This window comes from Plecotus auritus (assembly GCF_963455305.1).
Source record: "Plecotus auritus genome assembly, chromosome: 8".
Classification (NCBI taxonomy): domain Eukaryota; kingdom Metazoa; phylum Chordata; class Mammalia; order Chiroptera; family Vespertilionidae; genus Plecotus; species Plecotus auritus.
In genome coordinates this window covers 73,935,912-73,960,933 of record NC_137782.1, presented here as the reverse complement: position 1 = coordinate 73,960,933, position 25,022 = coordinate 73,935,912, and the positions used below count along the sequence as shown (strand labels likewise).

General features: G+C 43.0%; 3 pseudogenes across 3 annotated transcripts; 1 reads left to right on the top strand and 2 right to left on the bottom strand.

Moving 5' to 3' along the window:
* Nucleotides 1-2,479: 2,479 nt before the first annotated feature.
* LOC308256315 (keratin, type I cytoskeletal 18-like) lies at nt 2,480-3,715 on the bottom strand (annotated as a pseudogene). The gene has a single exon. The product of its transcript is annotated as a keratin, type I cytoskeletal 18-like (transcript).
* A 12,619-nt stretch (nt 3,716-16,334) lies between these two features.
* Nucleotides 16,335-17,115, top strand: LOC308256593 (F-actin-capping protein subunit beta-like; annotated as a pseudogene). The gene has a single exon. The product of its transcript is annotated as an F-actin-capping protein subunit beta-like (transcript).
* Nucleotides 17,116-20,506: 3,391 nt separating this feature from the next.
* Nucleotides 20,507-21,053, bottom strand: LOC308256592 (U1 small nuclear ribonucleoprotein C-like; annotated as a pseudogene). Its single transcript has one exon. The product of its transcript is annotated as a U1 small nuclear ribonucleoprotein C-like (transcript).
* Nucleotides 21,054-25,022: the final 3,969 nt, after the last annotated feature.

Here is a 25,022-nt window from a genome sequence, read left to right as displayed (position 1 = left end):
TTATATTGGTTATATTTGTTTTATGTGTACAATATAGTGATTCGACATTTGTATACCTTATGATGTGATCACCCCACTAATTCTATATCATCTGCCAATGTGCAAACTTATCACAAAATTATTGACTATATTCCCCCTTCCCCTCACCCCTTCCCTTCTGGTAAACATACTTTTCGTCTCTGTTTCTATGAGCCTGTTTCTGTCTGATTGTTTGTTTTGTTTTTATATTTCACATATAAGTGAAACCATACAGTATTTGTCTTTCTCTGCCTGACTTATTTCACTTAGTATAATACCATATAGATCCATCCATATTGTCAAAAATGGCAGGATTTCATTCTTTTTATTGCTGCATAATATTCCACTTTATACATATCACAACTTTTTTATCCATTCATCTATCAATGGACACATTTAATTTTGTAACAACTCAGTTTAATGGGCATTATTATCTTTATCTTTAATAACCAATTGACTCTCAGCATAGTTAAGTACCATGTTTGTACAGCAAAAAAAGTGACCAACCTGAAATTCCAACCCTGAAACTGGAAAATATTCTAAAATAAACAGGTCAATTTACACTAAAGGGAATAAAGCTTAAACTTCACACACTCCCTGCCTTGTTTACTCAGGCCCCTCCAAAGCTCTGAATGTATTTTGCATTTACACTTTATTACTATTTTTTAAGGAGAGTCCCTAAATCTGTGTAAGTTTAGGATCCACCTCAATGATAATATATGCATGGCAGGGTATGATCAGAACTATGTTCTAAAACATGAACAAGGGTGACCAAGGATAAATTGATAGGAGGAAGGCCAGGAGAAAATGTGTTTTGTAGGTAAAGATAAAGAGTTAAACATTAACCACATTGATCTGAGGGGACCACAGACCAGCCAGGTGGACGTGTTGTAGATATTTATAAATGTGGGTCAGGAGAGCAGGCAGGGCAAGATGCAGACCAGGAGCAATGAGGTAGATGGTGACACTAAGGAGGAAACTCTGACCAAAGAGGAACTATGCTCTAGTCTAGAACTATGCTATCTGTCCTATAGGGCAGCCACCAGCCACATGTGGCTATTACATTTAATTAAATGTAAAATTCAGTTCCTTGGGCACGTGTGTGCAGTATTGGGTAGCTCAGACATGGAACATTTCTACCGTTGCAGAAAGTTCCATTGGATGGTGCTGGTCCAGAAAGGCAGCAGGTAGTGAAGGACAGACTCCCAGGGAAACATCAGAGGGACAAATGGAGAAAGAGGACAGTGAATAAGATGGGGAAAGTGGCCTGTAGAACCAGGAGGAGGACCAGGAGATAGAGGTCCCAGCAAAGGGGATTTCAAAGGAAGAGTTTATTCACCAGGTCAGCAATTAGCAAAAGTAACAACAACAAATTCCCAGCACAGAACACATGTCCAACTAAACCAGCTGCCTCTAAACCCTCTGGTGTGGTCAGGTGAGGGCCCTCTTAGGGGTCACATACTTCTTGTGTCCTCATATGGTAGAAGGGGCTAGAAATCTCTCTGTGGCCTCTTCTATAAGAGCACTGATCCCATTCATGAGGGCTTTACTATCATGACCTAAGCACCTCCCAAAGTCCCACCTCCAAACACCATCACATTGGGCCTTAGGAACCCAACATGTGAATTTTGGGGAATGCAAACTTTCAGAGAAGAGCCCTCTGCATCCTTGCTTCCACGAAAACCTTGAAAAGGCATTTTCTTACAGACACAAGCAACACACTCTGAACTTGGCCCTGCCCAGAAAGGAAACCTTGAGAAGGACAAACGACAGCTGCAGTTAGAGAAGCAGATGCCCAGAGGCCTGCTTTCCCTCCCTGCCCTCTGCAGAAACCTTTAAAATCGTACTCAAAGGGCAAGGCACACGCCGGCCCATGCCAGCACACACCTCTCCAACAGGTGGCTGCCTGCATACCTACGCAACTTCCTGCTTGCTTGTGCAATTACCTACAGTTCACATAAGAATGCATGTTCTGAGCACAGCCTTTTCTGGCCCACACATGTATGTGCATATTTTGAAGGTGCAAATTAGACACCGAGCAGTGTTTTTTAATGTAGCCCTAAGGGGTACATTATTCTGATCAGCACTAACATAGGCCTCCTACATTAAGGTGTCAACTTTAGGCCCCACTGGAGACAACAATGTTAAACAAGCAAACAAATCCAGGTTCCCCTGCGGCTCAAAGCTTTCCCTTTGCCCTTCACTCCCCTCTCCTCCTATTAAAGTTCCACTGCCTCCAAAGCAGCCCCTGATCCGAAAACTTCTCCACACCCTCCCCAGACTCCACTTTCATCCCAGGTATTTTCTTAGGTATCTGGCTCTGTCTTGCCTTCCCAATTATGATCTTGTGTTTCAAAACTTTGTCTACCCCAGGGTTTCATGCAACATTTTTTCATGTTCAATGACCTCTGAACTTTTTATTGGCCACCTGCCCAGCCAGGGGTGCCCCACTACTGCTGCCTTAATGCCTCAGAACTTTACTATCATTGACCTCAGACACCACTTTGCTGTAGGTGGTGGTCTTTTGGATGGATTGCATGGAGTTGCTGTTGTCCAGGGCATCGCCAAGATCCAAATTCTCCCCTTCTTCCAGCAGGTGGCGGTAGGTGGCAATCTCAATCTCCAGCTTGACCTTGATGTTCACCATACTCCTGGGCCTGGTGCTATCCCTCTCTCTGGGTCTGGCTAGCTCTGACACCAGGTACAGCAGGATCCCATTGAGTTGTTCCATCTGCATGGCTTAGCGCATCTACACCTCTCTCAGGATGTTCTCCAAAATGCCCTTCTAATTTCTCATGGAATCCAGGTCAATTTCCAAGGACTGGATTGTACATATCAACTGCTCCTATCTCAGCGGTCTACAAGGTGACCACTGGGGTGCTCTGCTGGGACCAGTACTTATCTGTTGCCTCTCAGTTCTTCTGAGCCAGCTCACCATACTGGGCCTGGATGTCAGCCATGATCTTGCTAAAGTCCTGAGATTTGGAAGCATCCAACTCCATAGTCAACCCAGAGTTGGAAATCTGGTTTTATAGACCATTTACTTCCTCCTCGTGGCTCTTCTTAATGGAGAGCAGCTCCTCCATGGGAGCCTTGATCTCTGTCTCCAGCTGCAGCCGAGTGATATTGGTGTCATCAGTGACCTTTCAGAGCCCATTTATGTCACCCTCCTCAGAACAGTGCATGGCCAACTCCATCTCATACTTGACTCTGAAGTCATCAGCAGCAAAACAGACATTGTCAATCTGCACCATGTGGGCATTGTCCACAAAACTTACAAAGATCTGAGCCCTCAGATCCTCGATGGTCTTGAGATAGTGCCCCAAATCTCTTGCTTGTGGTCCCTTCTTCTCCAGGTTTTACGGATTTTGTTGTCCAGTCTCTAATTATCAGCCTCCAGGCTTCTCACCCTCTCTAGGTAGGAGGCCAAGTGGTCATTCAGGCATTGCATAGTCTCCTTCTCACTTTGGATGCCCCCCGGGCCCTTCAGAACCCCAGCCATCACTGCAGCCAGGCTCCCAGACACCCAGACCCCCTGCATGCTGGTAGAGTGAGACATAGAGATCTGGGAGCTAGAGCTCCTGCCACCTGCATAGATGCTGGCCATGCTGCTGACTGGCCAGGCCAGTGGCTGGGCGACTGCACGGAGCCTGGGATCTGGTAGTTTGTGGACAAACGAGTGGGTGCTAAAGCTCATGTTGTTTAAGGAGGAAGGTGAGAGGTCAAGATTCAGGTCATTAACATTTTATGAGCCTCAGTCATTAACATTTTAAAATACCTCGGGTGCACCTTCTCCTGCAATAACTATAACTAGAGCCCAAGTAGGTATTCAGCACACCATTTTCCCTTTGTGCTCCTAACACAGCTAGACCAGGTTTCCCAACTTCCCTTGTTGTTCAGTTGGGCCATGTCCTATGTTCTTGCCATCAGAAAGAAGGCAGAGCAGTAACTATGATGCCTGCAGGTGGGGATTATTAGGAGTAGATGCTCCTGCTACATGTTGCTCTTTCCTTATCTACTGGCTGGAAACAGAGGACACGATAGAAGACTCCATGGCCTTGGAGGGCACAATAACTAGAAGGAAGGAGCCTAGCATTCCTGAATGACTGGGTGCAGTAGAGCCCTTCCCTACTATTCTGACCACTCTTATTGGACTGTAATAAAGTCAAGAAATAAAACATTATTGTGTTAAAATCCTGAGACATGGAGTTTGTTTTACTATAGCAATCAGCCCACTCTGATGTGGTAAATGGATTACAAAATTTCTCCCAAGTATTTCCCTCCCCTGCTACCTGATTTAGTAGCTTTTCCCATCAAATGTTGTAGTCTACTTTCATCCCTTGAATCCAGGATTGGCCATGGACTTTTCTTAGCAAATGAAACATAGCAGAAGTGCCATTTCCAAGCCTAGCTCTCAAGAAGCATTGCATGCATTATATGGGTATAAAAAAGTGGTTTGTAATTATTCTGTTGAACCCTGCCAGTGAAAAGATGTTTCTCAAACCTTTAGTTCTCTTTAAAAATTTAAACACTTCTCCCAAAAAATGTATTTAGTCAAGATGTGTCTTGTAAATGATCCTTTCAATGGTCTTTGAAAAAGAAAAAGCCAACTTTAACTTCCATATTTTCAAATATCTTATATCCTTTGGAATAAATGCTGATGATGTTATAGAACTAAGACTGAGAATTATCTCTGTGGACTCTAAGACAAGGAAGGAATTGGATGGTTTTGAGACCTATTTCATGTACAGTCTTAAGACACTGAGTGGAAATTACAACAGCCCTTGAACAGTGTCTGGTGGTTTTCTCTGCAACCATAGCTGTTATGCCTAATAGCCACATATTTTTATCCTTTGTGGAAAGAACTAAGGTATAACTATAAATAACATCTTCCCATATGTTCACATCTGAAAAAAACTGAAGCAGGTTTTTCTTTAAAATTATGTGTTTGATTTAACAGTGTTTCAATATTAGCTCACAACAGCACTAAGCGTGACATCATTGTATTAATTATTTGAATTACATTCAGTTTTTCCACTTGTTTGCAAGGTCTCCTTGAGCAGTCTATTTTTGGCTGAGAGTTTTTTCAGTGATTCCACTCAAGGAAGTACCCACTTGTTTTGAGTAGCACTTGCCAGCAACAGTGCTTCCTAAACTTTAACATGCATACATATCCCTAGGCGATCTTGTCTAAGCACAGATTCCAATGCAGTAGGTCTGGGGTCAGGATTGAGATTCTGCATTTCTAACAAGCTCCTAAGTGACATTGATGGTGCTGATCCATGGACCACACAAGAGTCTATAGCAGACTTTTACTTTGCAGGATTTCCAAACACTTAAAATTTTACTCAGATGGAACATGATACAGCACATGAAGATCATGTCAGATAATAGGCAGTGGTTTGCATAATTCCTATAATTCACCCTGTGATCACCTGCCTGAACTCAGTCCTGTGTAATGCCAAACATATCATCACCTAGCTGGTCATTTACTTAATGAAATCAACACACTTATTTGTGTTGACACAGGAAGAGCAGTTCTGGGACATCTTCACATTCTAAATTCACATCTAAATTACTTTCACATTCTAAAGAGGCTGGACTCCCCCACTTTTTTCTGCAATTCTGTTTCCTTTTTTGCCTATCCCTGTCACCAACCTGCCATCTTGAATCTATTTCAACCAAGGCTAAATAACACAGGTGGTAACTACTGATGCAAGCACTCATGGTAAGGTATAAAAAGAAATTGGATATTTTTTATTCAGTTGTTTGGTTCACCTTTTCCACTTGAATCCAATCCCTATGTATGGATTGGGGATTCTATTGAGAAATACATAAAAACCAATTCAGCAGGATAATATTTTTAATGAACTATATAGCCTCTGAGATTTGGTTTAAGCCCTTAAATGTGAATGCCTTTCAATTTTATGATTACTCTGGATCAAGTGGATCCTTCAGCCTTTAGTCTACCAATCTCAAAAGCCATAGTTCTTATAGCTTGCTACAAAAAGTGTGATTCATGAATTAATAGAAAGATCCATTAATTTAGCAATAGAAAACTAGGTTCTGACTCCAATTCTGCCCCCTAATTAGCTGGGTGAGTTTGCACAAGACATGTTGCTTCCCTAAGCCTCATCGCTTTTAATTATAAAAATACGTTTTCAGATCTAACTCCTCCCAGTTCAGACATCACTTGACCTGAAATGCCTCCAGACCAGAGGCTGCTCACAGCAAGTGACCCACACAGCACAAACAGCCCTGTCCCACACCCACTTCAGCACAAGGATCCTTGGCCACCGCATTTCAGGCAGGAAGGCCCCCAAAGTATCATATGCCAGCTCCTTCATTTAGCATGAGAGGAAATCAAGGTCCTGGGAGGCAAGATAACATGGTCACATGGCTAGTTAAGGGCAGAGCCAAAACTAGAACACAAGTCTTCTAACTCTCAGTCCAATGGTCTGCATGAAACCACAAACTCAGAAAGCCAGGCTTTGAGAGTCACATTAGGATTCACAACTGTGTCTCCATGCTGGCCACCATGGAGCTCTTACAGGAGGGACGTGTCCACACAAAAACAACACAAACACAATCTTTTCCCCCTTTTTCTGCAGCACTGGAACATAGGAAGGGCTTTATACACAGTTTTGAATGAGAGAACCATTCCTTTGCATTTCCCCTTATTTCAGAGTTATATTTGTAGGTTTTTAGTCTCAGCATGTGTAGCAGGGGCTTATTTGATGCCCTCCAAAATTTCCTCAGTGCTTACTAGTATCCCTGGCTCCAAAGGCTGCTCACTGCAAATTGAGATGCTCCTTCAGAGGACTTCTTTTCTGGCCACATGGTTATGGTCAGCCTGAGCACAGTCATCCCAGACGTGCTGGGAAGTATCCCTACAGCATCCCTCAGTCCATGCCAGATGTAGAATTGCTGGCTCAATACTCAGGCTGCCTCGCCCCTGAACAGTTTGCAGGACATCTCTGAGGCCTGTTCCACAATGTTCCAGATGCCTCCTCAGGATTGGGCTCCAGCTGCACACAGTAGTAACTGGTTTGATAATACGCCCTTTATTTCTTCCAGCTCTTCCCTGTCTCCCTTCCCTACTCGAACAGCATTTTCTGGAATTACTTCCCAAATAAACAATTTGCAGTGAAATCCTTGTGTTAAAATTTGCTTCTGGGGAATCCAAACCAAGGCATCGGGGTACCAACTTGTGGAAAATAGAGCTTTTGAGGGGGTCATTTAAATTATTTTTGATAAGACAACTGCATTGTTGTCTGTCCCTTGTGGTAGTTTAGGTTTCTCCCAAAGCAGGCCCTGAGAAAAGGACTTGGGTGCCGGGCATTTATTTGAGAAATGTCCCAGGAAGTAAAAGGGAGAGACTGGAGCAGGGAGAAAGGAAGGGAAAGAAAGCCAATATAAAGTGTATCCATGAGTTAGTTGCTGTTGGAGACTGTGGGCCCAACCCCACTGAGTCCACCCTGAGAGGCTGTATGGAACACATCTCAGAATTGTGCACTGAGGAGCAAGAAGGGGTATTGATCCACTAACACCCCTCTGGGGGCATTAGCTCCCAAGTTTCCCAGCATGCCCTGCAAGTAGGCCAAGCACACCTCGGGGTCACAGAACACCCTCAGATAATTACACTAGAAGTTCTCAGTGTCTGGCAGAACTGCCTGCAAGGGACCTCCATGAAACAAACAGCGTCTGCCGTGAACAGTTTGCAGGACATAGAAATGCTGCTCTGCTCAACAGATGACCATCCTGCCATCCTCCGAGACTACATTGTGCCTCCCTAGCTCTGAGCTGGCCTTGTTTTGGCTTCCTCGAAAGGCATCCCTGAATTCCATCAGTGCCCAGTGCAAAGCGTCTAGGTAAACTGCAACGCAGGTGGAATGGGAAATGGAACCAGTCGAAGAAAAAGGAGCCAGAAATCTGCCTCCCCCAGTCATGCTACAAGCCAAGCTAAAATGCTGTGTCCACATCAGTTCCATGCCTGTCTTGTCTTCAACACCCTGTCCCGGGGGCTGGGCAGCTGTCAGGCTCACAGGACCGCACAGGCCTTTGCTTTGATGCCTCCCTGCTCAGTGTCACCCAGACAGCCTGATCAGGGGGCCCTGAGGTCAAGGCACTATCAGGAGTAAGGTTTCTTAAGTGCCATGTGTGAGACACCATCTGACACTGTTTATAGATCGATTTAGCCCCTTATTGACCATGGGACAGAAGTTAAAAGCATTGCTTTTGGAACTCAAATGTGTTAACTTCTGAAGTGATGTTTGAATTAAGGTTAAGAAGGGCCCAAAGTTTTGATCTGCTGATTAGAGAAGGAAAAAAAAAGAAAGGAAATGGACTAAGAAAGATTTTTTTTTTTTTTCAGAAAAGAAATCAGATTATTTTGACTAAAATCAAGAGACAAGCTTGTAATGAATCTACCAACTTTGGGGCTGATATAAGATGGCTACAGAAGTGTCTGAATTCTGCAGCTGCTAAATGTGGATGATCTGTTTAAGTGCAACCACTGGTTCTTGAAGTTGCTCACAGAAAGAAGTCACTTTCCTCTTCAGTAGATTAAGGCCAAAAAGGAGAGCATCCACTGGATTCAGGCCCAAAGCAATCACATAAAAGTCAAATAAAACAGCATCCCATGCCTAAACCATGCCATTCGTGATGGAATAATTGCACAATAAAAAGATACAGGCACCCCACAACTCAAGTTGCTGGAATTCAGCAACTCATTCCCTGAAATGTCTTTGGATTCAGAACACAAAAGATCTAGTAAAGAAATGCCCCATACTTTAGTAAACCAGATTATAAAACACCTGTAATCTATGGGTTACATAGTGAGGTTGACAATTTTTAATTGATGTATTTTTTATCTACTGATGTGGCATAATAGGAAGCAGTGGCAATTAAGATAATTAGATAGGAATAGGAAACAGTTCTTCTGATTAGAACCAAAGACTGGGCATGCTGGATATTCAATAAGAGGAAACTGATGTGTGTGGTGTGTAATGAGCTGGCAAAGCCATACTTCTGCAATGCAGTAATGGTTATCACATTAATGATGATCATGAAGTGCGACAAGATGCTGGGGTCCCCTCTGTACCATTCAGAAAAGAGCAGATAATGTTCAATAGGGTTTGTAAATTTTAATAAACTCTAGTATGTCCTAATTCTTTTATAATTAACAAAGTGAATTAAATATGAGTTAATCCTCTATTAAGCTATACATTTTATGAAGAGTTTGCTGTGTAAATCATCAGCCCAATAATAAATAGACCAGAATCCTAATAAAATTAATGAAATGATATCTGTAGCTAAAATATCCAGAAGGCAATAATACTGTGTTGATATGAAATGGGAGGTATTTATAGGCAACTCAAAGGACATTTCAAAAGCATTTTGGACTCTATTCAGAATATTAAGAAGCAATAAAGATCTAAGTCTTTTAATAGCCTCTAAGTTAAATATACTGTGGGCACATATATTTCACAGGATCAAGCTGTTTGCCAAAGATGGCTTTGTACATTTTCTTGTGTCTCTTATAAATCATGTCATATAAAACTTTTAGTTCATGTTGGGCTCTGGAAATAAAAATTGAAACTTTCATCATTCACTTAATTGTTCAATAAATATTTGTTGACCATCAACACTGGTGTCCTATCAAGATACCCATCTGAAGAAGTCCAAATGGCTCTACTTTATCGAGTAGGCAGGGACCCTATCCAAATGATCAGATAAGGAGCATGCCCAGATGGTCTAAGCATGCCTAAGTGTGCACATAAGCCTGTGTGAGTGTGTGTGTGTGTGTAGGGTGAGGATGAGGTGGCATGTATACATATCATGATAGAAGGGGCTAGAACTGATCATCTTTCAGGCCCTAGAACAATATTTGTGTTTCAGTAAGATGAAAATTGACAATGTAGACTTTGATACAAAAGTTTACATTCTCTGATAGCCACCAAAAAAACTTTCATTTTTTTAATTATTTAGCTAAGAATTATTTATTGAGCATTTATTAAGTGCCAGAAACTATGCTAAATGTTAGGGTTACATTAGGGAACAAAGATGAAGTTCCTGCTACCTAGTGTTGCAATCGATGTAAGTCCAAAATTTTTTAGAAACAAGTAGATTTTCTGATCCCAGTGGATTTTCTGGTCCATGTTTTTCCCTTGTAACTTAATGATATACAAAGACTTGATATTGAATAAAATGCTTATCTGGCAATCCCATTTTAACTAGGTTGAATTCTATTTCTGGGAAAATAGAAGGAAGTGAATTATCTCACATGTAGTGAGAAAAAAGTGTCCACATGAGTAAAGCTTTGGTAACTTCTCTAGTACCTTCAGCCTTAAGACTGAATTAAAATAAACCAGCATGGAGAGAAGAAAAATTAGTTTGGACTGAGCTCCCACCTGCAAATTACTGCAATTCCAAAGGCCACATAACTATTCTTCTGTCTTAGGTGCATGTAGGAAATCTGGAGAATATCAGCAATGACATCACAACCTGGGTGACAGGGCCATCGTTAGTTCCCAGCTCCAGTTCCTTCAATTACATCTGAAATGCTTGTGCATCACTAGCTCTGGGGTATTTTGAAGAGCGGCAAAGAGAGGCAGAGCCAGAGCAGAGTCCACCTCAACATTTAGTTGGTATGTCTCTACTCAAGCGACAGCACCAAGTCCTATTTTAAAAACATAAACAGGGATGTGCAAAAATAGATTTATAGTTGTGAGTACACAAAGCATAGAGTATATTTTTGTATTATTATTATTTATTAACTAGAGGCCTGGTGCATGACATTTGTTCACTAAGCAGGCAGTCAGACATCCCTCTCGCAGTCCAGAGCTCTTGCAGTCCGGGACCCCTTGCTCCTTACCACCCACCTCACTGCACTCCCCAGTCATAAGCCAGCTTCTGGCTGAGCGGTGCTCCCCATGTGGGAGCACACTGACAACCAGGGGGCAGCTCCTGCATTGAGCATCTGCCCCCTGGTTGTCAGTGTGCATCATAGCGACCGGTTGTTTCACCATTCAGTCGATTTCCATGTTAGGGTTTTATTACATAGGATTATTGTATTTTCCACACGAACAACTGCAAGCCTACTTTTTCCAACCCCTGATGGTATTTTATGCCAAATTGCCTCTATGGAAGCCACCACTGATTTAGACTCATGCAAGAAAGCTAGCATTTGCCAAATTAAAAATGTCAGAAAAAAATCCTGAATTATCATTTTGCTGGCATCAGATGATGTAACTACAGAGTTTTTCCATCTTGACCTATTTTGGGGTTGGCTACTAATGGTATTAGTCCACTTTTCATTTACTTCTAAGGCAGCTGTTAGTGATCCTGATTACCTGCCTTTCCCAAAAGAGACCAAAGAAAGTAGCCAGAATGGGCATAAATTTGTAACCATGCACAGTAAAAAGAGGATGAGAAGGAGAAGGAGAATGGAGAAAGACTACACTATACTTACAATGTTTTACTCTTTAAGGAAGAAGAAGGAATGTCCACAGAGTGACTGGATATGTGATGAGTAAGGCATCAGTGGTGATAGCTGGAAAGTTTTAAAGGAAGGAAGGTATTCAAACTACACATTCAGCCCAACCAGAGTCACTCAGTTGGTTGAGTATCATCCCATGCACCAAAGGGTTGCTAGTTCCATTCCTGCTCAGGGCACATGCAGGTTTGATCCCAATCAGGGAGCATACAGAAGGCAACAGATCTCTCTCTCTCTCTCTCTCTCTCTCTCTCTCTCTCTCTCTCTCTCTCTCAGCATGTCCTTGGGTAAGGATCTTTATTAAATACTAGAGTCCCAGTGAACAAAATCATGCACCAGTGAGGTCCCTCAGCCTGGCTGAAACCAGCTCTTCGACATCCCCCGAGAGGTCCCAGATTACGAGAGGGTGCAGGCCAGGCCAAGGGACCCCACAGGTACATGATCGGGGCCAGGGAGGGACTCAGGAGGTTGGCCAGCAGGGGTGGGACTGCGGGAAGACTCCAGGGCGTGTCCATCCCATCTTGCTCAGTCCCAATCAGCTGGACCCCAGCAGCAAGCTAACCTACCTGTCGGAGTGTCTGCCCCCTGGTGATCAGTGCACGTCATAGTGAGCAGTTGAGTGGCCTTAGCATATCATTAACATATTATGTTTGATTGGTTGAACAGGCAACCAGTTGACCGGACACTTAGCATATTAGGCTTTTACTATATAGGATGCATTTATACTGCATAGTTTGATATAAACAAAAAGCTACAAGCCCTTTAACTTAACAAGAAAAAAAAAAAATAGAGGCCTCCAGAGTCCAGTTCTCCCATTCACACCTCACTCTCCCATCTTTCTACAAATACAAACAACTTCACAGTAAGGAAAGTGAGGCTTTCCAATTCATTGCTCATGCATAGTACCAAACACCTGTCATTATTCAACTCTCAATTTACAAATAAGACACAGAACATTTTACAACACAGGGCAAGCCATTTTATTTATGGGAATGTTGGATTGCTTTCCTTTGTTTACTTCTAAGCATAGAATGACTGCATAAGCAAAACTGTCTGGGAACACATGCATATTTCCAATCAACACCTGCCTTTGAAAATTCACAGGGTCTCTTGTCAACAATCCAACTTGCAGAGTATCAGGTTTCCACTCACCTTTTTGAACATCTAGTAATTAACCAGAAAGACAATCCGTCAGGACTCTCACCCCTGTGTAGTAAAGGAAGCACCAAGTGCAGGTAGCTCTTAACCTTGCTCTTAAAGACCATTGAGAATACTCCTGTTACACCCTCTAAAACATCTCTGGGGTGATGATGGTTCTACTGTAAAACAAACCCCCCCAAAAAAAATTTTTTTTCTTGCCTCATTCTGCTTTTGAACTTTAATGGAATATAGGTTTTCCTGGTGTCATGACTTTGCCAAAGAAAAACGATGGTTTTTATGTAATGTAATAACACCTTGTATCTATGTAACATCTCTGCCTTCCTAAAGCTCAAACCACGTTCATAAAGCACTAGCTCCATCTCTTTCATCTTCACTGAAGGAGACTGAGGCATATGGACAAGCCTCGTGTCCAGACCAGGAAAACAGAGACACTCAGAGGTTAAACCGATCCTCTGGGATTGCACAATCTGGTTAGTGATGAGGCCGGAACTCTCTGCATTCATTTACTGAGCTGCTTTCTCTTCTACTAAGATTCCAAAACACATAAATAAATTAATCTGATATTTCTCTGAAATGAAGAAGAATAATGGTTACTTGAGACAGAAGAATATTTCACTCTCTTGCCATCTCATAACCACACATAATGTGTAAGGGCCTTTAAAAACATGTCCAGACCCCTCACTTCTAAATGAGTAACAATTATAACTTGGAAACTGACCATCAGTAGATATGTAGAACAGAGAAGAGGCAGAGATGTGAGTTTTAGGAATATTACCTCCAAAAAAAAGAATAGTACCTCCAGCCTCACTGAAATAGGACACTAATGTATCTGATACCAGTTAGAAGTCAGGCACCACGCCAGAAACTGTAGGCAGCTTTCTCATTTAATCCCATAGCAACCTATAAGGAGGGTGACAGCATCCCCACTCTATAGAAGAGGGAAGTAAGACTTGGAGGTTAACTTACTTTTACAAAAACCCTAGCCAGTAATGGCAAGCTCTCGGTGGTCTCACAAAGGAGATGATCTGCTGTGCCTAGAAGTCCTTAAAAGCAATCTGCCTTCAATTGTGAGGAAGGCAGAATGATGGGTCCCAGTAAATGACCTGAGTGCATATATTAAGTTGAATCATAAGACATTGCTGATATTCACCTGCTTTCCACCTATAAACATGGATATTTCATATGATTCTAACTATTACTCAGGGAGAGGCTGAGATGACTTGGGAGAAAAAATCTCAAAAGTATTAATACTAAGGGTAAATAAAGTTAGACACTGCCTTTGAAAGCATAACCCAGGGCTTTAGATAAAAAAGGCTGGCTGGATGGAGAATTCTAATTCAAAAAATGCACCAGTTCATAATAAGCTTAGTGAGAAAGGGTGTATTCCCACCACTGGAGCAGAAATTTCCTTTCCCAAGCCCTTCTAGGATTTTGCCCTTCCCATTCATCCTTTCCGATCAAATTGATCCTTTAGGTAAACACAGGAGGGATTAGAGACCTTTAATTGGCTTTAAGGAAGAAATGGTAATCTGAGTTGCCTGGGCAGGAACTATCTTGTGTCTTGTGGGAGAGAAGCAGGGAGAGAAAGAGGAAAGGAGATATCTGCAGCTTGACAAGTTGTTCCCAGCCAAAGAGGAGACTATTCAAGAAAAGGCAAGATTGTTAAACCACTCGCCCAAATTAGGCTGTGAGCTATGAGCATGACCTCTTGGGGTTTTTTCTTCACTCCAGCTCTTCCTGTGTGAAGTAGGAGACTTCAATGCATCCCAGAGTCTAGATCAGTATTTTTCACATGTTAGCATGCATCCATATCACCTGGAGCCTTGCGGCGTAGGGAGGCAGCCATACCCCAGAGATTTTGATTGAGGTCTGCAGCAATAAGTTGCTAATGGTTCAAGGAGACACTTTAAAAACCATTAGCCTAACGTCCAGTTATGTACAACTGCATTGCATATGCCTGCCATCCAGTGCTATTACCTGCACTGTGTCTGTACATATGGAAGCCACACATGATCCAAGGAGGATAAGCCAAAGCAATGATGCTCCCCAAGGGACTGTGACAATAAGGGATTGTCTTGGTGCAAACCAAGCTGCAACACAGCTGACTCTGTAGGATTCATATTAATGAGAATAGCTGACAGTTATTGACTAGTTTGTATGTGCCAGGCAGTATGTTGTCTCTACCCACATTATCTTTGAGATAAGTGTACTGTTATTACCCCTGTTTTATAAATGTAGACTTTGAGCCTCATTGAGCTAAGTCCATGGTCACTGGGAGAATGAGGGAGCTGGGTATAGAATCCATGACTCTGATTTAACTGATGTGCACTGTACTGCCTGAACTCTAGAAACACTAGATCAGGAAAAGAGAGGTTCACCTTCTGTTTTATTTTATAAAGAAATAAATATAGATGAATGGGAGGCCATAGCTCTTTCTTCACTCTACTTTCTTGTGTCTACTCTGGATAATGCAAACATTCCCCTCCAGCCTCATTTCTTCCTCGACCTTTCCCATGCTAATACATGAGAAAATGCTTCATGTGTTAAAGTACAGGAGATTAGAAAAGGGGTGCCCAGCTACCAGAGATGGTATCTTAGATTTATGGATTTTCCCTGTTGAAACAAACATCTCATTCCTCTGGGAACATCACCTGGTGTTTGGGAACTCTGCCCTGGAAATATTATGGTTTGAGGCTCCAAAGGAAGTTGAATGCAAGGGTTGGGACAACTTCAACAGAAAAGCTTCTTAATTTTATGACGCCCAATTCTTGCATTGTCCATCCCAACTCTTTGATGTCGTGGGGTAGGATGTGGGAGAATGGAGCTCCAGAGATACCAGGCTCTTATCTGGATGGAGAATTGTTTTCATTGTTACTGCTCTGGCTTTGATTTACTATCTAGCTAGTCTCATAGATTGCTCCTTCACCATCAAGTTCCTACTTTATAGCTTAATCCAGGACCTGGCTTCCAGAGACTACTTGCCTTGGGACTACAAGCTTCTGGGGTAAGAGCTGATGAAGCCTCCCTTCTCAATGGGAAGATGCTGAGCTTTTCCCAGGAGTCTGGTATCTGTCATACAAAGTTCAGATGCAACTTATGGACCATATCAGTGGCTAGCGACAGATCCTCAGAAACACTGACCACACACTTACCAATCACCTTGGAGTCACTAGCTCCAGAAGAGTGATGTTGTAATGTACTTCTGTCCTAACTCACCCCTGTGCTTCACTGAACTAAAGCACACAGAGGTGTGGCCACATGTCTGCTTTTAGTGAAATATATCCTGTTTACCCAAGTGATGCATTTGGCCCAAAACAATTGCCCTTTATACTGACCATTTTCAAACCTATTTAAATATTTCCACATTCAAATTGCATATATCCTTTGACCTAGCAGTAACATTTCTAGATATTTATGCTACAGATATACTTGTACATGTGCAGAATGAGGTATAACAGAATTGACTGTAATAGCAAAATATTGGAAATAATCTAATTCATCAGTAAGAAACCAGCTAAATAATGTACAGGGAATCCCTACAGTGGAATAATATGCAATTGTTAAGAAGAATGAGGCAACAGACACTGGGACCGAGACAGCCACAGATGCCACCACAAGTGATAAACAACTGAACCGTGCCTTGGATTTAATGAGGCAAATGGAGATAAACCTCAGCAAGCTGAACGACCTGGTCCCCAGTCTATATGAAGATCTCCTGACTTCTGTTGACCAGCCACTGAAAATTGCCAGAAACAAAGTGGTGGGAAAGGGTTAACTTTTGTGTGACACAACAGAGATGGGAACTCCTACAGGTCACCGTGGAGTTACAGATATGACCCTCCGTTGGAAGATGAAGCCATGCCTTCTGCTCGGCTGAGAAAGCTGGAGGTGGCAGCCCACAATGTCTTTGACCCGTATCGAGACCTATATATTAAAGGTGGCATCTCATCTGTCTACCTCTGGGATCTGGATCATGGCTTTACTGGAGTGATCCTCATAAAGAGGGCTGGAGACGGATCAGAGAATATCAAAGGCTGCCGGGAAAATCCAGTGGTCCCATCGCCCATTGCAAGCTAGCCTCCATGGTGATGCTGTGGCTGCAAACAAGCAAATCCAGCTCTGGCACCATGAACCCTGGAGGCAGCCTGATCAGACAGATGGAGAAAGATGAAACTGCTAGCGACTGCTCCCATGCACAGCCAATATCGGGAGCCTGGTAGAGGACATGGAAAACAAAATCAAAAGTGTGCTAAATGAGATCTACTTTAAAAAACGAGGATATTGTCAATGGGCTGAGGTCTGTGCCGACTCTTATAGACAAATCAAAACAAGAAGCTCTTAAGAGTGACCTGGTAGAGGCTTTGAAGAGAAAGCAGCAGTGTTTAACCCCTGCTTCACGCTCACAGGACATGCCTACACTCATTAGATTCCTTCCTTAGAAAACTCGATTCCTTTTTTTTTAATACTTATTGATTGATTGATTATTATTATTATTATTATTATTATTATTATTATTACTAGAGGCCTGGTGCATGAATTAGTACATGAATGGGGTCCCTAGGTCTGGCCTGGGATCAGGGCCATCAGGGCCAGGCCAATCAGGGCCTGCCAGCCCGGGCAGGGAGAGATGGGGGGAGGGACCACAGGAGTATGGCTGGCTGGGGGTAGGGAAGGGGCATGGGAGGTTGGCCCCCAGCCCCAAGGAGGGTGCCAGCCCTCGGCCCCCCTGGGAAAGGGGCCGCATCCGCCGCCACCCACCCCCAGTTCCCCATCCCAGCCCAGGGCCCGAAGGCCCCAGGGGGTCAGGAGAGGAGGCGACGGTCGCCGGGCCGGGCATGGAAGGAACTGACATCAGATGCTGGCACCCCGCCACCACGTGGTTCCTCACCTCCTCTCCTCCTCCTTCCCTCGCCACTGCACTGCCAAGCGTCTGCCCCCTGGTGGTCAGTGCATGTCATAAAGACTGGTCGACAGGTTGTTCCAGTTATTCAGTCATAACGGTCACTTAGGCTTTTATATATATAGGGGGTTTTTTTAGAGATTGAGGAAGGGAGAAAGAGAAACATTGATAAAAGAGCAGAATATGGATCAGCTGCCTCCTGCATGCCCCCCCACACACTGAGAATTGAACCCACAACCCTAGGTTCACAGGACAATGCCCAACCAACTGAGCCACACCAGTCAGGGAAGAAAACTGGATTTCTGTTCCTTTCCCTTGTCCCTCCCCTCCCTGACCTGCACATCGCCATCTCTCCCTGAGAATAAAGTCAATAAACACCCTTCTTCGTCTCCAAAGCCTATTTCCCACCATGTTTTGCTATGAAACTCCATGTTTCCATAGAGACCATGTGTGTTTTGTTTGCCCCAATCCCCTATCTCCCCAACATCCATTAATAGGAATAAAATACACTGTCTGCCTCTCCTTCCCTCCCACCTTTTTATAACATTGGTGTAAAAAATGTAAAACAAAAAAATTTATGAAATAACAATGGTATGTGAAAGGTAGAGAAAAACTGGAGATCTGATTCCACATGTCTTTAGGAGGGGCTTGGGGTTGTGGGGACGGACAGGGGACAGCTCTGGGAGAAAGGAGAAGTGGCCCTCAGCATTGTCCTGTGCAGACTGGCCTCTCCCCCTGGAGACCACATTGTGAGGGTGTGGGGGCTGCTGACAGTTCTACTGTTCTGGCCAAGTGCTTTTCTATCAATTTTTATGGAATGTATAAAGAGTTTTTTGTTTTATTTTTGTTTCTTTTATAAAAACAAACAAAAAAGCTTTAAAAAATCTGCATCTTATACTTGAGCTCCCATTATTTTTAAAAAAATAAAAATAAATAAATAAAAATAATCTGGACACACACACACACAACACAAAAGAAGAATGAGGCAACCTACCTGTACTGATATGGATCAAATCACAGAAATGTCCCATTAGAAGAAAAAGAGGAAAATATAGAATTTTATATATAATGTGGCACCATTAGGGTGGAATAAAAGTACATAAGTGTGTATACATGTATATGTATATGTATATGTATATGTATATGTATATGTATATGTATATGTATATGTATATATGATGGATATAGAATGTTTCCAGAATGTCTCTGGAAGGAATTATAAGAAACTGGTAATGTTTCCAGCTGTTTCAGGATAGGTTTTAGAGGAAACCACCTAAAAGTTACTCATTCTTCCTGAGAGGCTTTGAAATTGATTTGGGACGTTATTCCATGCAGCATGAAGTAGAATCAAAATGGGAAAGTAATGACGTGGAAGAAATCTCAGGCCTCCTCTCTGCCACAATGGAAGACCCCACCTGCCAGGGTTCATGCTGGACACTATTGGCAAACACACCATCCACTCCAGTTTTATCAAGCCCCCTCCCCCTTTCATAATCTGTAGCAGAATTTTCCTATGGAAACTGCTGGCTTTTATAAAGAGAAGAAAGGAGATGCAGACTCAGTAAGGCAAAAATTCAAAGTCCCAGAGGACTTTGGGACGGGCCTACAAAAGAAGGCAGTGCCCTCAGGTGAAATCAGTTGGATAGAATGAAGATTCAAGGCTTATGTTTCCTAAAATACAGAGTTCCTGGAGACCTTGAACTTTTGTGAACAAAATCCTCAGAAAAATATAGCAAACTGTGATATTTTCTGTAGAGCAATGTTTTCAAAATCTGCTCTTTTTTTTAATCTTTATTGTTGGAAGTACTACACATGTCCTCTTTTTCCCCCATTGACCTCTTCTAACCCGCCTCACCCCCCTACCCCAGGTCTTCACCACCTTTTTGTGTCCATGGGTTATGTATATATGCATACAAGTTCTTTGGTTGATCTCTTCCTACCCACTCACCTTCCCCCACCTTCCCTCTGAGAGTCCACATTCTGTTTCGTGCTTCTATGTCTCTGGATCTATTTTGTTCATCAGTTTATTTTGTTCATTAGATTCCACATAAGAGTGAGATCATGTGATACTTGTCTTTCTCTGACTGGCTACTTTGCTTAAATCACATGCACTGTCCATGAATTCTCTCTGCACATGGACTCAATTCCAGCCCTCAGGTATGTTCCTTCATTTTTTTTCACTGTCAGGTGCATGTTTGCTGGCATACTTCTCTGAATTTGGTGGGCACCAGAATCACAACTCTTTTAGAACCAGAGGAAAATCAGAGATTGCAACTCAGGAAGCAAATGGATTTGCCTAGAGTCCTTTCATAGCATTGTTAGATGCTAAGGATCTGATTTTCCCACAACCCTTGCAGGAGGAGAAACCATGTTTGAGGAGGAGAGGGAGGAAACCCCCAAGCCAGAGCAAAGGAGAGTTTGCATGAGCTCTAGACTGCTGGGCTGGAGAAGCTGTTTTCTGCAGCCAGTCAATCCCAGCTGGGCATTTGTACTTCAGGAGGCAGCGCATAAAGCTGAAAGGAAATTCCACAGCATAAGACAGACACAAATTGAGGGACATTCCACAAGATAACTGGCCTGCATTCATCAAAAATATCATAAAAGACAAAGACTGAGGAACTCTTCCATATTCAAAAAGATGAAAGATAACGTTAAATGAATGCAACACATGATCCAGAATTTTCTTTTGCTATAAAGATTATCGGACAATTGAGAAAGTGAATGAAGTCTATAAATGAGGTAATGTCAGTGTTGACTCTTGATATTTTTTGTTTTGTTATTTTTAAAGAGTTGACAATTTTATTTTCACATTTCACAATACAAATGAAAATTGCTTTTTTTTGTCCCACTACTCCCCTCAAAAACTATTCTCTCTTAGATAGGAAGAGGGAGTGAGTCTTCCTTGTCATGCTGTTAGAAAACACACAGGGTCACAGCACCTCGATCTCCTGGTGAAGTAGAACAAGTAACAGAAGCCTGTTAGAAAGAGGCTCCCCTTCCTCCTTATCTGGTCCAGTCATTCCTGGCCAAGTGGGCACCATCATGGGATGGGCGGGAGGTCTCATCATTGGGGGCCGAGGCATCATTGGCATGTGCCTCCCATAGGCAGACGCATTCAAAGAGCAGGTCCCACTGGCATCATCCTGGGAGGAGAAGTACCCATCATTGGCATCATGGGAGGGCCCCCCATTTGGGGTGCTGGCATCATACCAGGGCAGGGTGGACCCGGAATAGTGGGGAAGGTGGGATTGTGACCCCTGCAGGAGGAGGAGTAGAGAATGGAGTAGGAGGTATCTTTCCTTGCTGAAACACTGCAGTTGTTTTGTCAATCGGGCTCTGTGCCTGCTCTTCCATCCATTTCTGATAGTAGTCTTTCACATTCTCTTTGTGTTTCCTTCCACTGCAGTGTGTCTTTCTCACAGATGGAGAGTCATGGGTGAGGTATGTATCGCAGTAGTCACAATAAAACTTCGGCATGTTGTTCTGCGGGCCGTGGCACTCCGTTGGCCACTCTGCGACTGCACCATCAGAAATCTGACTCTTGATTTTTGATAATGGTACTATGAGTATATAAGAGTTTCCTTGTTTTTATGAACTTATCCTCAAATATGAAATATACACTGAAATATTTAAGGGTAAAGAGAAATCATGTTTGCAACTTATCCTCAAATAGTTCTGGGCAAATAAATCTACATATATTATAAAGGCAGTGTTTATTAAAATGTATTTATAAATGTATATATATATAGTGTCCCAGAAGAATGTATACACCCTTTAACAGCTTATAGCTCAATTTTGAAAATGAAATACATTTTAATAAACACTGCCTTTATAATTATTCAAAGTATATATATATATATATATATATATATATACATATGTGTGTGTGTGTATGTGTGTGTATATGTATGTATTTGTGTGTGTGTGTGTATGTATGTATGTATTTGGGGGGGCACCCTATATATGAAGAAAGAAAGGGAAGAAAGATGGAGGGAAAGGAAGAAGAAAAGTACGGAGAGAAAGAGAAGGAGGGAGAGGGAGGGAGAAGGGATGGAGAGAGTGTTGGTAGAACACTGAATGTGAATGTGGAGGGTATACAGTAATTTTTTGTACAATTTTGCAACTCTTCAGTAAGTCTGAAATTATGTTAAAATAAAAAAAGTGAGATTCCACCATGTCATTATAATTCTGTCCTGTGGTATAATTCTCAGTCATCGGTTTGGGAGTCTAACATGATCTTTAAAATCTTATCACTTGAGTAATAATAGAGATGCTACAAAAAAGTCCTTCAAGGTGTGAGGCTACCCCTTTGAAAGGGTCTTTTTCTCTCGTTTTTCTATGCTGAACTGGCCTGGTAGGAGGGTGGAGCCAGCGAAATCAGCCCATAGCTGCCTCCAAAGGACCCGCTGTTGTGAGTATTCTGAAAGAGAGCTTCCCATTCTGAAGGCATGAGCAACATTCAGCGATTTCACCCACAACTTCGGTTGAGCCTGTTTAATTTGGCTTTCCTTGGTTTTATTCTGCTTTGCTTGGACAACTGTGCAGATCTATTTACAGCTTTCCCTATTGTCTGAGAATGTTGCTTTGAGACAGTGTCATAAGCCATTTCCAATAAGGACTCTAATGGTTTTTTTATGATTCCTAAATCCACTCCCAAGTGCCCCCCCCCACCCACACACACTTCTGCAGGGTCATCTGTGCCACAGGACTTGGGCTGGTCCTCTTCATTCCAATCAGCTCGCCCAGATCGCCTCCCTTGGCCCTTCCTTCCAGCAGCTATCATGGTGAAATGCTTGACATGGCCCTGTTCAGACTTGTCCATGTGCCAAAATCAACATACAATATGTACTTCTGGGTTTTTTAGAGCTGACCCCAAAAGATCTATTTACCCAGACATTGACATTCTCATGAGTAATGGGCAAAGCTCTGAGGACACACTGTTGGTGGCAGAGTAGATTTCAGAATCCCACCCAGAATTTTAGATTTGGACAGGGATGTAGAGATTGTCAATTCCAACCATTTCATTTTAGGATAAAGAAAATGGGGTGGCAAGCAGTGGATAACTTGCCTAATGAAACCAGCATTGGAACCCAGGTACTCTGTCTCCTGGATCAGTCCCTTGTGACTCTATCTAAGGTATGAATGCACTTGGGTGAAACAACCCAGGAGCCTGAATTATTAGGTGGGCAATGGCGAAGGCAGCCTCCCAAATACATACTTTGTGATTAGAGACAACATTTCCAAATCCTTTTTCTGAGTCCTACATGAAGAAACCTCAAACCCAGGAGCCCAGCCAAAAACAATGATTCTCAAGTCCCCATGAAATCCTGGATGAATGTTTAACTGGGCAAAGTCCTAGCTGATTCCCGCGGCAGACACGGGCCTCAGCGAGCTCCAGGACTGACGCTTCGAAGGGACTGGATGTGAGTGTGCGTCTGAACCATACACAGTAGGCCATTTGCTCTTATCAACAGGATAAGTGAGTGTGGGAGCACGAGAGGACCTTCTGAAAAGTCATGCAGAACAACATGCACCTTTTAACTTGATTCATGCATTTCTCACAAATTACAGAAAAGCTTGCTGAGAAACTTCACAAGAAAACTTCCAGAAACTTTTAGAAAATATACCTTGGAAATGGGGTATTTTACTCTCTCTCAGGTCCTAGTGCTAACATAGGACAAACAAACCTAGTAACTCATCCATTCCTTCACTCATCTTCTCAGTCAGTCATTCACTCATTCATTTATTCATTCGCATGGCAAATAATTAATGATCTCCACTTGGAAGTAGGTGTCATGATGGATTGCAGGAAGGTATCTGCACACCCATTCTTGAAAGTCATTGGTGAGAGATGCTTCCAGGGGCCATTAATTCCCAGGTACTTCAAGTCTTCCTCATGCTTGGGCAGAGTGAGCTCCGGTGGTCAGAGAGGCCCTTGGGCAAAGTATGTCAGGTGCTGGCAGTTGGGATTTGGGCCAGCATGCATAAAAATGTTAAATGTCAAGGGAATGTACAAAGGGCACAGAGATTATTGCTTTGAGAGTATTCTCCCAGGACTGATAAGGAGCTAAGGAAAAGGTGGTGTTGGAAGAGGTGGAAGAAGAGATCTCGAAGGTCAGGATGGGGATAGGAAATTGGGTCAGTGAAAAGATCTTTTCCACCATATTAAGAACGTCTTGACAATAGGAAGCTACCAGCGTGTAAACAATTATGTGCAAAGACCCACTATTGTGTGTGTCACAAGTATCACTGATCCTTTCAACAAATCTCTATTGAGCACCTGCTGTGGATATGTAATGTGCCCCAGGATGATGCTTTTAATACTTTTTTAAACACAGAGTTTACAAGTGAATTTTCTTATTGAAATACTAGAGGCCTGGTGCACGGATTCGTGCACATTGAAAGGAAATTAATTAGAAGGTGGTCAGCAGGGTGGGACTGGGCGAGATGGGCCGGACACACCCAGGAGCCAACCTCCCGCGGTCCCTCCCCAGCCAGCCGCACCTGGGGGGGCACCAGGGCTCGAAGGGCATCTGCAGAGTGAGCAAGAACCCTCCAGCAGGTGGGGTCCCTCGGCCTGGCCAGCGGGGAATTGGGCTGAAACTGGAAGTCCGATATCCCCTGAGGGGTCCCAGAGTGTGAGAGGGCACTCTGCAAAGTTGATGTTGCTTGGCAGCTCCTGCGTTGAGTGTCTGCTCCCCTGGTGGTCAGTGCGCATCATAACAACTGGTCAAACAGTCAACCGGTCGCTAAGGGTTTTATATAGATAGATAGATAATGCCTTAACCATCATGTAATATCAGTTCTATATTCAGTCCCATGTGTACTCTTGAGGGGGAACGCATAGGAAAGGAGCCATAGCCGCCAAGTATTATGCTAGCCGTGGGTAACCACCCCACCCCTAGGATGTATCTTACACCTGGGCACTATCTGTCAACATTAAAATTGTTTTAAAATGTTGGTTTTTAAAATAAAGTGAAATTGCAACCTGGGGAAAATTAGGACAATTGGGAAGATTTTTTTTCCACCATCCAGGAAAAAGATAATGGTCTTGAATGGAGGCTGAATTCTCAAGTATTAACCAGATGAGATGAATCTGGGCTGGTTATTCTCCCCTTGCTGATTATCTCACCAGGTCCTTTTTGCTCCAGTCTCTGACCTTTCTGTGCCCAGGAGCCTGACGCTATGGCCTATGGCACTAAATTCCTCCATCTTCTGATTTTGGTAGAAGGTCAGAGGGTGGGAGGGGATAGCAGGGAGGGTGATTAATTCCCCTGCTTCCCTCCTGCCTCGCCTCCTGCCTGCATTGCACTGTTTCAGCTCCCATCTGGGTGGCTCTTATTCCACAGTTCCAAGCTCACATATAAGGTACTTTTGGGAATTCCACAACCACCCTTCCCTTATTTCCTAGGGTGTTTACAGCATCCCACAGTTGTCCCTGGGTCT